Source organism: Scyliorhinus torazame, chromosome 14 (assembly GCF_047496885.1).
Source record: "Scyliorhinus torazame isolate Kashiwa2021f chromosome 14, sScyTor2.1, whole genome shotgun sequence".
In the NCBI taxonomy this organism is placed as follows: Eukaryota; Metazoa; Chordata; class Chondrichthyes; order Carcharhiniformes; family Scyliorhinidae; genus Scyliorhinus; species Scyliorhinus torazame.
This window is the reverse complement of record NC_092720.1, coordinates 162,142,659-162,157,622: the sequence shown is the minus strand read 5'-3', so window position 1 is coordinate 162,157,622 and position 14,964 is coordinate 162,142,659. Positions and strand designations below refer to the sequence as shown.

At 48.8% G+C, this 14,964-nt stretch overlaps 1 pseudogene; it reads right to left on the bottom strand.

The window, feature by feature from the left end:
• Nucleotides 1-12,041: 12,041 nt before the first annotated feature.
• On the bottom strand, nt 12,042-13,050 carry LOC140389065 (uncharacterized; annotated as a pseudogene).
• Between the last annotated feature and the right edge of the window lie 1,914 nt (nt 13,051-14,964).

Sequence of the window (14,964 nt, the reverse complement as noted above, 5' to 3'; positions counted from 1 at the left end):
ACAAGTAGAAATTATACATTGGATTTCCCCCATATACAGTAGCCCCCCCATATAACAGTAAAAAGAACAAATAGGGAAAAAAAAACCACCTTAACCCAAACACTACCCCAAGAGAAACCCCCCCCCCTCCTCCCCCCCCCCCCCCCGCCCCCCCCACCCCTGGGCTGCTGCTGACCTCCTCCTAAAGCTCCGCGAGATAGTCTAGGAACGGTTGCCACCGCCTGAGGAACCCTTGCACAGACCTTCTCAAGGCAAACTTTATCCTCTCCAGCTTGATGAATCCTGCCATGTCATTGATCCAAGCTTCCACACTCGGGGGCTCCTTCCGTAGTAGCAAAATCCTCCGCCGGGCTACCAGGGACGCAAAGGCCAGAATACCGGCCTCTTTCGCCTCCTGCACTCCCGGGTCGTCCGATACCCCAAATAATGCTAATCCCCAGCTCGGCTTGACCCGGGCATTCACCACCTTGGACATAGTCCTTGCAAAACCCCTCCAAAACCCATCCAGTGCCGGGCACGAACAGAACATATAGACGTGATTTGCCGGGCTCACCAAGCACCTCCCACATCTGTCCTCCACTCCAAAGAACCCACTCAACCTCGCCCCTGTCATATGCGCTCTGTGAGTAACCTTGAACTGTATTAGGCTGAGCCTGGCGCAAGAGGAGGAAGAATTAACCCTACTCAGGGCATCAGCCCACAGACCCTCATCTATCTCCTCCCCAAGCTCCTCCTCCCACTTGCCCTTTAACTCCTCCACCGAGGCCTCCTCCTCTTCCTGCAGCTCCTGATAAATCGCCACAACCTTGCCTTCTCCAACCCATACACCCGAAATCACCCTGTCCTGTATCCCACGTGCTGGAAGCAGCGGGAATTCCCTCACCTGCCACCTCACAAATGCCCTCACTTGCATGTACCTGAAAGCGTTTCCCGGGGGTAGCCCAAACTTCTCCTCCAACGCCCCTAGGCTCGCAAACGTCCCATCGATGAACAGGTCCCCCATTCTTCTAATCCCTGCCCGATGCCAGCTCCGAAACCCGCCATCCATCCTTCCCGGGTCAGCGGTAACTCGTCTATCCCCCTTCCCTGGTCCCCTGAGTGCACCACAAAGGGCTCACTCTTCCCTACATTGAGTTTATACCCCGAAAAGTCCCCAAACTCCCTGAGGATCTGCATGACCTCCGCCATCCCGTCCACTGGATCCGCAACATACAACAACAGGTCATCGGCATACAATGACACCCAGTGTTCCTCTCCCCCCGGACCAATCTCCTCCATTTCCTGGACTCCCTCAGTGCCATGGCCAGCGGCTCAACTGCCAGTGCAAACAACAAGGGGGATAAGGGGCACCCTGTCTCGTCCCCCTGTACAGCCGAAAGTTCTCCGACCTCCATCGGTTCGTAGCCACACTCGCCACCAGGGCTCTATATAGCAGTCTGACCCAACTGATGAACCCCTTCCCATACCTAAACCTCCGCAACACTTCCCAAATATACTCCCACTCCACCCGATCAAAGGCCTTCTCTGCGTCCATAGCTGTCGCTACCTCCGCTTCCCCCTCCACCGAGGGCATCATAATCCATTGAGGAGCCTCCGCACATTTATATTTAGTTCCAACCCTTCACGAATCCCGACTGGTCCTCATGAATCACCCCCGGGACACAGTCCTCAATTCTCGTAGCCAGCACCTTCGCCAGCAACTTAGCATCAACATTGAGGAGCGAGATCGGTTTATACGACCCACATTGCAATGGATCCTTGTCCCGCTTCGAGATCAAAGAAATCAGCACCCTGGACATTGTCGGGGGCAAGGTCCCCTCCTCCCTCGCCTTATTAAAAGTCCTCACTAGCAACGGACCCAGCAGATCCACATATTTCCTATAAGATTCAACCGGGAACCCATCCGGCCCCGGGGCCTTCTTCGCCTGCATGTTCCCCAATCCTTTAACCAGCTCCTCCAGCCCAATCGGCGCCCCCAAACCAACCACCTGCTCCTCCTCCACCCTCGGGAACCTCAGCTGATCTAGGAATCGTCGCATCCCCTCCTCCCCCGCTGGGGGCTCAGACCTGTACAGATCCCCATAGAAGTCCCTAAATACCTCGTTTATTCTCACCGCACTCCGCACCGTATTGCCCCCTCTATCCCTAACTCCACCAATCACCCTCGCTGCCTCCCTCTTATGAAGCTGATGTGCCAGCATCCGACTCGCCTTCTCCCCATACTCATAAACTGTCCCTTGCGCTTTCCTCCACTGTGCCTCTGCTTTCCATAGTCATCCGGTCGAATTCCGTCTGGAGGTTCCGTCGCTCCCTAAGTAGCCCCTCCTCGGGGGCCTCTGCATAACTCCTGTCCACCCTTAAAATCTCCCCCACCAACCTCTCCCTCACCGTCCTCTCTCTCTTCTCCCTGTGGGCCCTAATGGAGATTAACTCTCACCTGACCACCGCCTCCAAGACTACCCCCACCTGCACCTCCCCGTTGTCATTGGGCTCCAAGTATCTTTCAATACACCCCTGCACCCGCCCGCAACCCCCCTCATCCGCCAACAGTCCCACATCAAGGCTCCACAGCGGACGCTGGTTCCTCTCCTCCCCCAACTCCAGCTCCAACCAATGCGGGGTGTGGTCCGAGATGGCTATGGCCGAGTATTCCGTTCCCTCCACTTTCGGGATTAGCGCCCTATTCAAAATGAAAACATCTATCCGGGAGTAGGCTCTATGGACGTGGGAAAAGAAGGAAAATTCCCTGGCCTGCGGCCTGGCAAACCTCCATGGATCCACTCCCCCCATCTGGTCCTCAACCCCCTGAGCACCTTGGCCGCAGCCGGCCTCTTACCCGTCCTGGACCTAGAACGGTCCGGTGCTGGGTCCAGCACCGTGTTAAAGTCCCCCCCCCATTATCAAGCTACCTACCTCCAGATCCGGAATCCGACCCAACATGCGTTTCATAAATCCGGCATCATCCCAATTCGGGGCAGAAACATTCACCAGTATCACCCGCCCCCCCTGCAACCTACCACTCAGGTTTAGCTCACTGGGCTAAATCACTGGCTTTTAAAGCAGACCAAGGCAGGCCAGCAGCACGGTTCAATTCCCGTACCAGCCTCTTCGAACAGGCGCCGGAATGTGGCGACTAGGGGCTTTTCACAGTAACTTCATTGAAGCCTACTTGTGACAATAAGCGATTTTCATTTCATTTCATTACATCACATATCGACCTCCATTATCCAATATTCAGTGCCTCGAACGACACCCGCTTCCCCACCAGTATTGCAACCCCTCTGTTCTTCACATCCAGCCCTGAATGAAAGACCTGCCCTACCCATCCCTTTCTCAGTCTAATCTGATCTGCCACCTTCAAATATGTCTCCTGGAGCATAACCACGTCTGCCTTCAGTACCTTTAAGTGCGCGAACACCCGGGCCCTCTTGACCGGCCCGTTCAGGCCCCTCACATTCCAAGTTATCAGCCGGATCAGGGGACTACTCGCGCCCCCCCCCCACCCCCTGCCGACTAGCCAACTCCTTTTCTAGGCTGGCCACGTGCCCGCGCCTCCCGCACCCTCCAGTCCCCCAGGCGGCGGACCCCCGCCCCGACCCCCTCTCCTACTTCCAGTTCCCCTTTGGCCAATGCAGCAGCAACTCAGTCCCCCCCCCTCCCCCCTCCACCCCGCTGGATCCTCGTCTAGCCATTTTGCTCCCCCCATGACACTCCCGTAAGTCAGCTGACTCCTGCTGACCCTGGCCTCTCCCGCCATTCCATCGACCGCCAAGTGTGAGAATCCCTCCATCCCTTGGCAGCTAGTGTGCACTCCTCTCCAGCACTGCCCTTTGCCCCTGGCCCCGCCCCCTTCCTTCCCTAGCACGGGAAAAAGCCCACGCTTTCCATCTGATCCGGCCCCGCCCGCTCTGGCGCATCTCCTTTTTGCAGCCTTACCCCAACTCCCCATCCCCAGGCCTCCACCTCCCCTCTTCCTCCGCGGGGCCCTGCCCCTCCAACACCGATGACAACACTCTCCCACAGCCCCCACATCAAATCCATTCACCCATCCCCACCCAGCACCGAAACAAAAAGAACATTTCCCAAACGCAGTAAACACATTAAACATCCCCCCACCACAAACCCTCAGTTTGAGTCCAACTTTTCAGCCTGGATAAAGTTCCATGCCTCATCAGGCATTTCAAAATAGTGGTGCCGATCTTGGAACATGACCCACAATCACGCTGGCTGCAGCATCCCGAACTTCACCCCCCTCCGTTGGAGAACCGCCTTAGCCCGGTTAAAACCTACTGCCACCTCCGCACTCCAGTCCTGGTAAATACGGATCTCCGTGTTCTCCCACCTGCTGCTCCGTTCTTTTTTGGCCCATCTCTGTCCATAAAGCGGTGGAACCTCACCACTACAGCCCTTGGCGGTTCGTTGGCTTTGGGTCTCCTTGCCAGGACCCGATGAGCCCCATCCAGGTCCAAGGGCCTCGGGAAAGCTCCCGCGCCCATCAGCGAATTGAGCATCGTGCTCATATATTCCCCATCATCGGGCCCCTCCACTCCTTCAGGGTGACCCAGAATCCGAAGATTCTTCCTCCTCGACCTATTCTCCAGGTGCTCAAATTTTTCCTGCCACCTCTTGTGAAGCGCCTCGTGCGCCTCCACCTTCACCGCCAGGCCCAAGATCTCGTCCTCGTTCTCCGAGGCTTTTTGCCGCACCTCCTCGATCGCCGCCCCTTGGGCCTTCTGGGTCTCCACAAGCTTCTCAATCGCCGCCTTCATTGGCGCCAGCATTTCTGTCTTCAGCTCCGCAAAGCAGCATTTCAGAAATTCATGCTGCTCCTGCGACCACTGCGCCCATGCTGCTTGGTCTCCACCCGCCGCCATCTTGCTTTTCCTCCCTCGCACTTTCTGCTGCACCAGGATCACTTTTTTAACCGCTCCACTCCTGGTCCAATCCATATAATGTCGGGGAACCTTGCTGTCACCTTCCCACACTGGGAGCCGTCGAACAATTGCCATTGGGGCCCCTCTGAAGAGCCCAAAAGTCCGTTCCCGGCGGGAGCTGCCGAACGTGCGACCTACCTAGGCATAGCCGCAACCGGAACCCCAAGTTATTAAGTCTGTGTGGAAATGTTGGTGTTTGCAAGAGAAAGTGAAACAATCCTGCCATACTTCACAATTGATTGGTTTCTCACCTGTGCGAATCCTCTGGTGAATCAGGAAGGATGTTGTCCTTATGTAGTCTTTGTCAAACATTTCACTGAAACATCTTTTCCTCAGTGTGGATATGTCAGTGCTGCAGGTATGTTACTGACTGTGTGAGGCTCAGTCACACATCTCTCTTGTCTTCCCCGCCATGTGAATACGACGGTGATCCAACATGCCCCATAATTGTTCAAAGATCACACACCTCACACATGATTTTTTTTCTTCTCCCCTGTTTGAATGTGTCGATGCTTCATCTGATAACTGTGGAAAGTCCTTATTACACAACATACACATGAACAGTTTCTCCCAATGTGAGGGTGTTGGTGTATGCTCATCTACACAGGCTTTCAAGGAATTAAGCGTAGGTGCCTGTGAGGTGTGTGAGAAATCATTATTGGAGCCATCAGAACTCCAAAGACATCAATGCACTCTCTGGTGACCAAACATGAGCAATGAGATTAAGGACCACATCAGCTAGTACAGTGGTTGTAATGAACATCAAGCTGATCAAGACAAAGTGCTACTCATGACAGAGGGTAGATGAAGCTTCAAGTCGAACTTTTCACTCTCACTGGAATGGATTATCTCATCACAGTCGACTACTATTCAGATTCAGAGTTAAACCAGCTGACGCCAATGACAATCAGTGAAATTATAGAATGCTTGAAAGCACGCTTCAGTCATCATGACATTTCTTACATTTTGCTGAGTGACAGTGGCCCTCAATTCACAAGTGAGGAATTCAGACCTTTATGAATGATTGGGAAATTCAGTTCTACACATCATCTCCACACTGTCTCCAGTCAAAAGGAATGGCTGAGGCAGTGATGAAAATTGTCAAAGGGGTCATCAAAAAATTGACTGAATCCAGCAGACATGTATACAAGACAATGTTAGAGTGAAGAAACATACCGACTGAAGGCATGGGAAGTTGCCCAGTTCAGTGACTAATGTCACACCGCACCCAGACTGTTCTTCCAATGGCTAAATCACGACTGAGACCATAAGTAGGAACAGCAGTGAGTGACAAGATCAAAGTAAAACGACAGAAGCATGTTTCACTTTGCTGAAGCCACCACATTGTTGCCAGAGCTGAGAGTTGGAGAGCCGGTCAGAGTGAAAACATTCAACACTCTCAACAAAAGACAGCTCAGTGGGCAACTTGGGACGTGTGTAGAGAAATTTTAAAAAATATATTTAGAGTACCAAATTCTTCTTTTCTCAATGAAGGGGAAGTAGCACGGTGGTTAGCACAGTTGCTTCACAGCTCCAGGGTCCCAGGTTCGATTCCCAGCTTGGGTCACCGTCTATGCGGATCCCCGTGTCTGTGTGGGTTTTCTCCGGGTGCTCCGGTTTCCTCCCACGGTCCAAAGATGTGCAGGTTAGGTGGATTGACCATGATAAATTTCCCTCAGCGTCCAAAAAGATTAACTGGGGTTGTTACTGGGATAGTGGGATACTCTTTCCAGGAGCCGGTGCAGACTCGATGGGCCGAATGGCCTCCTTCTGCACTGTAAATCCTATGATTCTATGACCGTCTTCTGGCCGACTGTCGGGTCACAAGTCTGTCACTTTGTGCACAAACCTAGGCCTTAAACACTTTAAGAACATTACGATAGCACAGTGGTTAGCACAGTTGTGTCACAGCTCCAGGGTCCCAGGTTCGATTCCCAGCTTGGGTCACTGTCTGTGCGGTGTCTGCATGTTCTCCCCATGTCTGCATGGGTTTCCTCCGGGTGCTCCGGTTTCCTCCCACAGTCCAAAGACATGCAGGTTAGGTGGTTTGGCTATGCTAAATTGCCCTTAGTGTCCAAAAAAAGGTTAGGAGGGATTATTGGGTTATGGGTATAGGGTGGAAGTGAGGGTTTAAGTGGGTCGGTGCAGACTCGATGGGCCGAATGGCCTCCTTCTGCGCTGTATGTTCTGTGTTCTACAAACATCTATGTACAACCGGAGAAGCTGCTCCTTCACAGCAGACAACTGATGGGGCAGATCTGATATCACCAACTGAACAAGGAACTAAATGACCATCAGCCCCAGAGGTCAACCCGTCCCCAATAAATGAAATGCTTCAGCAGCAACAATGATCACAGCAGCAACACTCACCTCAGCAACAATGCTCCCCAGAGAGATGATGTCACCTCAGAAATCAGCAGACACGAGATGAGCAGCCAACAAACAACTCACACATAACCCGTAAGATCTGAACACATTAAAGATTATGTGAGCAATGTGTGCGCAGGGAGAGGAATTGGAACAGAGGAGAAAGAACAGTTTTGTTTTCATGTGTGATCATTTTCTTTTTGGACTATGTATGTGGAGCAATTTGTCAATGATAGGATATGGAATTTGTTTGTTTTATGAACAGGGATATATTCAGATAAATATCTTGGTACACTGTGAATCCAAGATTAATGTGACCTCTGATGTCATCATAGGTAAATAAAGGTTTGAGGCAGTAACCATTTTGCACATCATCTGGAACATTTGTTTAAAATTCCTCCAAATATTTCTGGAGTAACATGAGTTTCTGAATCTTGAACACTGACCAGTAAGATGGAGGTGACTTTGAGCAGCAGATCAGATGGGGATTTAAATTTGTTATTGTGCAATCAGAATAAAACCTCACTTATTGCAGCTGCTGTCTCAGTTCCCCATGTAAATATTTGACAGAGATTTCTAGTGTGGGAATAGCATCCTTCATTCTCGGAGGCTAACTGACAACATCAGTGTGAGGTGTGTAGTCTCGGATGTGTCTGACAGCAGATTAGAAGACCTTCAATATCCAAGATAGCAATGATGGGCAGTTGTGGGATCAGCACATGCACAGGAGAGAGAGGGGAGCATGGGAGATTAAGGTTGGTGTGTCACAGAGGGAGTAATTTACTCTGGTCCCCCACCTCATCTTTCTTCATTCCCCATCTATCTCTGCCTCTGTGTCCTCATTGTCTTCTTTCTCCCTCATCAATCCTCTTTCCTCCCCTGCGCTCTTCCTCTCCTATCTTTCTCCTCCAGCAATCGGCAGGAACACGACTCTCATTATTCCCATCTAGAACCCTGGCCATTTCTGTGATTGGTACCCGCTTCCTGGGTGATGTTTGATAAACCAGTGTCAACGATCACAAAAGTTTAATTAATGCTTGACGTAACTTACATTTAACATTCCTGATTTGTTTCATTTAGCAAGATGACGCTGATAAAACCAACACAACTAGTATAAATTGTTGACCACAATCAATGCACTTGTGATTGTTGCATATTTGTCAAGGAGATTCAGAAAATAATTTTTTTCTAATTTTCTAATATGTTAAAGCAGTTTTATTTAAGAGTGGTAGATTGTGATCTGATTGCCACAAATCAATGTGTGTGTAAACATCTACATAATTTATTCATACGTTTTAGAAAATATTTGTGTTTCAGTAAATGGTGTGTGGGGTTTGATCGGGGAGCTCAGAGTCTGAAGAATTATTTGTGCGGCCATGACAACAACTTTAATCCATGTTCATGGAATAATCCATCTGAAGTTAGACTTGAACTCAAAACTGTGTTCTTCTGAGTGCAAAGGTTGCGGTTTCAATTCTCACTTCAGAACATTGAGCATGAAGGCTGACACCCCAGTGCAGTACTGAGGATGTGCTGCACTGTCAGAGGGTCAGTACTGAGAGGGTGCTGCACTGTCATAGGGTCAGTACTGAGGGGGTGCTGCACTGTCAGAGGGTAAGTACTGAGGGAGTGCTGCACTGTCTGAGGATCAATACTGAGTGAGTGCTACACTGTCAGAGGGTCACTACTGAGGATATGCAGCACTATCAGAGAGTCAGTACTGACGGAGTGCTGCACTGTCAGAGAGCCAGTACTGAGGATATGCTGCACTGTCAGAGGGTCAGTACTGAGGGAGTGCTGCACTGTCAGAGGGTTAGTACTGAGGGAGTGCTGCATTGTCAGAGGGTCGGTACTGAGGGAGTGCGGCACTGTCTGTGAGTTAGTACTGAGTGAGTGCTACACTGTCAGAGGGTCACTAATGAGGATGTGCTGCACTGTCGGAGGGTCAGTACTGAGGGAGTGCAGCACTGTCAGAGGGTCAGTACTGAGGAAGTGCTGCACTGTCAGATGGTCAGTACTGAGGAAGTGCTGCACTGTCAGAGGGTAATTACTGAGGAAGTGCTATATTGTCAGAGGGTCAGTACTGAGGATATGCTGCACTGTCAGAAGTTCAGTGCTGAGGGAGTGCTGCACTGTCAGAAGTTCAGTGCTGAGGGAGTGCTGCACTGTCAGAGAGCCAGTGCTGTGGGAGTACTGCACAGTCAGATGTACCACCTTTCAGCTATTTCAGATAAAACATTTCAAGTTACTACAGTGTATAATGGCACGGGAGTTATCTCTGATGCCCTGGTCAATATGGATCCTGCAAAGAATATCACCTAACAGGTTATCTGGTCATTATCATATTGCTGTTAATGGGAGCTTCTTGTGCACTGATCGGCTGCTTTATTTCCTCATTTAAAACAGTGACTACACTTCAAAAAAAGCACATCATTGGTTATAAAGATCTTTCGATGCCTTGAGGTGATACTTAAATACAAGTATTTCTCTCTTATTGTGCTTCCTGTGAACTGGGAATTCAAAACCCATTGATGGAGAAAATATACCAGCCACAGTGACATTGACCAATATATTGTGTACAAGAGTCTTACTGTAGGGTCCTGAGTGTTTCAGTCAGTAGGAACACAGCCTGCTGACAAATCAGATAGTTTGGGTCAAGCAAAAAATGCTGATTTTATTATCAGTTATAAATGTATACAGAAGATTTATAAAACAGCAGAGAAACAAATCAATAATGTGGGTTTGTGAGCTTTACATCTGTGGACCAAATAACAAAAGATCAGGTAAACAACAATAAAATGCACATGTACACCAACTTCGAATCTACCAAAATAACAAAATATTTCAAAAATGTCTCAAGATCTTTCCCAGAACATGAAATTAATCTTGGTAGACTGTAAGGTGAACATATCACACCGTTATTACATCGTGGCATAATGGACTAGGCCCACTTCCCTGCCCAATCAGTACATCCACACCGAATCTTTGAACACAATTTAGAACGCCCAATCAACCTCTGCTGCACATCTTTGGACTGTGGGAGGAAACTGGAACATCCGGAGGAAACCCATGCAGACACAGGGAAAACGTGCACACTTCACACAGTCGCCCAAATTCAAAATTGAACCCGGGTCCCTGGCGCTGTGAGGCACAAGTGCTAACCACTGTGTCAATGTGCTGCCCTTGGTGATGTCAGGAAGGCAGGTAGAGCAGGAAGCCCTGAGTGTATCTCACTCTATAACCAGTAATCAGTTCTGAACACTGATGAAAGTGATCGTTGATCTGGGGAGTGCAGCCAGAGCCAAGTCCATGGCACCACAGCTGGTTCAGCTTTACAGGGGTTACAGAGAGGGCAGGGAGAGTAATAGTGATTGGAGATTCCATACTTAGGGGAACAGACAAATATTTCTGTTGCTGCAGACGTGAATCCAGGATGATTTGTTGCCTCCATGATACGAAAGTCAAGAGTACCATTGAACGGCTGCAGTGTAACCTAAGGGGTGAACAGCAAAGGAGCATGGCCCTGATAAACACCAACAATGTATATAAAAAGAGGGATGTGGTCCTCCAATTAGAATTTCGGGAGATTAGTAGGAAATTAAAAAGCTTGATATATCTCCAGACTCCCCCTAGTACCAAGTGCAAGCGAATATAGAAATGAGCAAGATAAAGCAGATGAATGTGCGATTGCCGAGATGGAGCACGATTGAGGGCTTTCCTTGGACATTGGGATCAGTTCTGGGGCAGATAGGACCAATATTACTCTCCCAAATAGGTACTGGTTGAAATACTCACAAGGCGACACTCTTTTCAATTGTACTCAGCATTGTTCATTCTCTGGATGCAAACACAACTGGTTGTCCTTTCTGCACGAGGGTTGCTCCAAGTCCTGTTTCACTGGCATCTCACTGCAGGGTGACTTCATCATTGACACCATAGTACCTCAGCACTGGCATTGTCGTAAATAATTGTTTGATGTGAGTGAAAGCTGCTTCTTATTCTGTGCCCCAACACCACTGAACATCCTTTGCAGTGGACCTGCGGAGAGAGTAACACTCTTGACAACAAATTAGCAAGAAGTTGGTTTTGGTCATCTGTGTGTGGGTTCACTGATGTTTCAGGAGGTCCAACAACTATGTGAAGGGTTTATTACAGAACTCACACCGATAGTGTTTCTCCCTTATGAATGTGTTTATGGACCAGGGCATACACTGACTGTGAAATTCTTGTCACACACCTCACACTGAATGTTTTTTTCCAATGTGGATCTACTGGTCCTTCAGGAGATGGGAGGGGTGGGTGTGTCTTCATAAAATCATAGAATGCCAACAGTGCAGAGGGAGAACATTCAGCCCATTGAGTCTGTACCGAGCCTCATAAAAAGCACCCAACCCAGGCCCACTCCCCTGCCCTATCCCCATAACTCCACCCAACCGTTGGACACTAAGGGGCAATTTAGCATTATCAATCCATCTAACTTGCACATCTTTGGACTGTGGAAGGAAACCGGAGCACTCTGAGAAAACCCAGACAGACCCAGGGAGAACGTGCAAACTCCACACAGTCATCCCAAGCTGGAATTGAATCCGGGTCTCTGGTGCTGTGAGGCTGCAGTGCTGACCACTGTGCCATTGTGCCGCCCACCTTGTCACAAACACTGCACCTAAAGAGTTTCTCCCCTGTGTGAATCCACTGGTGAACCAGGAGTGTTGATAATTTACAAAAGCTTCATCATGAACGTCACGCTTGAAGGGTGTGAACCCTCTGATGGAGCAGGAGGCTAGATGACTGTTAAAATGGTTTATCACATACCTCACACTTGAATGGTTTCTTCCCTGTGTGAATGTGTTGGTGTCTGCAGAGACCCGATGATGAGGAAAATGCTATTTTGCACAACTCACACCTGAATGGTTTCTCCCCTGTGCGAGTGTGTTGGTGTGTGCGGAGATTTGATGATGAGAATGATTTGTCACACACTGCACATGTGAATGGTTTCTCTCCTGTGTGAATGCATTGGTGTGCGCGAAGTACTGACGATGATGAGAATGATTTGTCACACACAATACATGGGAATGGTTTCTCCCCAGTGTGAATCATCTGGTGCTTCGGGAGACATGTTGACATAGAGAATGATTTGTTGCACACCTCACATTTGAATGGTTTCTCCCCAGTGTGAATCCTTTGACGATGCAGAAGGCTGGATGATTGTGAGAATGATTTATCACACACCACACACCTGAATGGTTTCTCCCCTGTATGAATGCGTTGGTGTGTGCGAAGTCTCGACGATGTTGCTGCAAACCTCACACCTGAATGGTCTTTCACCTGTGTGAGTGCGTCGGTGTACGTGGAGATTAGATGATGATGAGAATGATTTCTCACACTCCTTACGTGTGAATGGTTTTTCTCCTGTATGACTGCGCTGGTGTATGCAGAGATTGGATGACTGTGAAAATGATTTCTCACACACCATACACCTGAATGGTTTCACTCCTGTATGAATGCGTTGGTGTGCATCAAGTACTGATGATGACGAGAATGATTTGTCACACATCTTACACGTGAATGGTTTCTCCCCTCTGTGAATCCTCTGATGGTGCAGGAGGCTGGATGACTGTGAGAATGATTTGCCACACACCTCACATTCGAAAGTCTTCTCCCCGGTGTGACTGCGTCGGTGATTCTCAAATGTCGATGGATATGTGAAAGTTTGATCACACACATTACACTTGAACCACTTCTCTTCCATGCTTCTTTTGTTGTGTGATAGGTGGGAAAATTGATGCACCTGTTGGTGTGTGCAGAGATTAGATGATGATGAGAATCATTTGTCACACACCTCGCATGTGAATGGTTTCTCTCCTCTGTGTATTAGCAGATCATATGTCCCTGTGGAGGTAGCCTCACTTGAACAGCCTCTCACTTGAAGGAATCAGTCTGTAGTTTTTGATGCTCGATGAATGATTGAAGCTCTCAACACACTTGGAGGCCACTCACTCTTCTTCCCAGTCTCACCCTGACCGATCACCCCCAGCCGAACCTTTGGAAAGGTTGGTTCTAATGGAAAGTTTGGCACCACTGACCAGTTCCAAATCTGATAATATGTCAAAGCTCCCTGCCCAACCGATTTCCAGATGATGGTTTCACTGCTCAAGGTTCTCCGTTGACCAATGTTGTGAAGGGACTTGATGTTTTCCCACAGTTGTACAGTTTTCCCTTGGGTGATGGTCAGGATCTAACTGAGGTGTCTATCTTCTCTGTATCACCGGTGTAGCATGGTGCACTCCTTCTATAAAACAGGAAAAACGTACATAAAAAGCAAGAGGGTAGCCAGGGAAAGGGTGGGCCCACTGAAGGACAGGCAAGGGAATCTATGTGTGGAGCCAGAGGAAATGGGCGAGGTATTAAATGAATACTTTGCATCAGTATTCACCAAAGAGAAGGAATTGGTGGACATTGAGCCTAGAGAGGTGTGTAGATAGTCTGGGTCACATTGAGATCCAAAAGGACGAGGTTTGGGCGTCTTGAAAAATATTAAGGTTGATAAGTCCCCAGGGCTTGATGGGACCTACCCCAGAATACTGAAGGAGGCTAGAGAGGAAATTGTTGAGGCCTTGACAGAAATTTTTGGATCCTCACTGTCTTCAGGTGATGTCTTGGAGGACTGGCGAATAGCCAAGATTATTGAAGGAGGCTAGAGAGGAAATTGCTGAGGCCTTGACAGAAATCTTTGGATCCTCACTGTCTTCAGGTGATGTCCCTGAGGATTGGAGAATAGCCAATGTTGTTCCTTTGTTTAAGATGGGTAGCAAGGATAATCCAGGGAACTACAGGCCGGTGAGCCTTAAATCAGTAGAAGGGAAATTACTGGAGAGAATTCTTTGAGACAGGATCTACTCCCGTTTGGAAGCAAATGGACGTATTAGCGAGAGGCAGCACGGTTTTGTGAAGGGGAGGTCGTGTCTCACTAACTTGATCGAGTTTTTCGAGAAGGTCACAAAGATGATTGATGCAGGTAGGGCAGTGGATGTTGTCTATATGGACTTCAGTAAGGCCTTTGACAAGGGCCCTCATGGCAGACTGGTAAAAAAGGTGAAGTCACATGGGATCAGGGGTGAGCTGGCAAGATGGATACAGAAATGGCTAGGTCATAGAAGACAGAGAGTAGCAATGGAAGGGTGCTTTTTTGATTGGAGGGCTGTGACGAGTGTTGTTCCGCAGGGATCAGTGCTGGGACCTTTGCTATTCGTAGTATATCTAAATGATTTGGAGGAAAATGTAACTGGTCTGATTAGTAAGTTTGGAGATGACACAAAGGTTGGTGGAATTGTGGATAGCGATGAGGACTGCCAGAGGATACAGCAGGATTTAGATTGTTTGGAGACTTGGGCGGAGAAGTGGCAGATGGAGTTTAATCTGGATAAATGTGAGGTAATGCATTTTGGAAGACATTTAAATAAATTTGTCTCTGCCCCTCTCAGATAATTAGACTTCACCATCTCATATTCAACAATGATCCATCAACAAAACTCAGTCTGTAAATCAGAAGAGAAATGCTTCCACTAAATACACTCAATATCCAACACACAGCCAATCAAACAGTTCAGCACAGGTCATGAACTGGATCTCACACAGTATAAGAGGCATTTCCACACCTGATTGC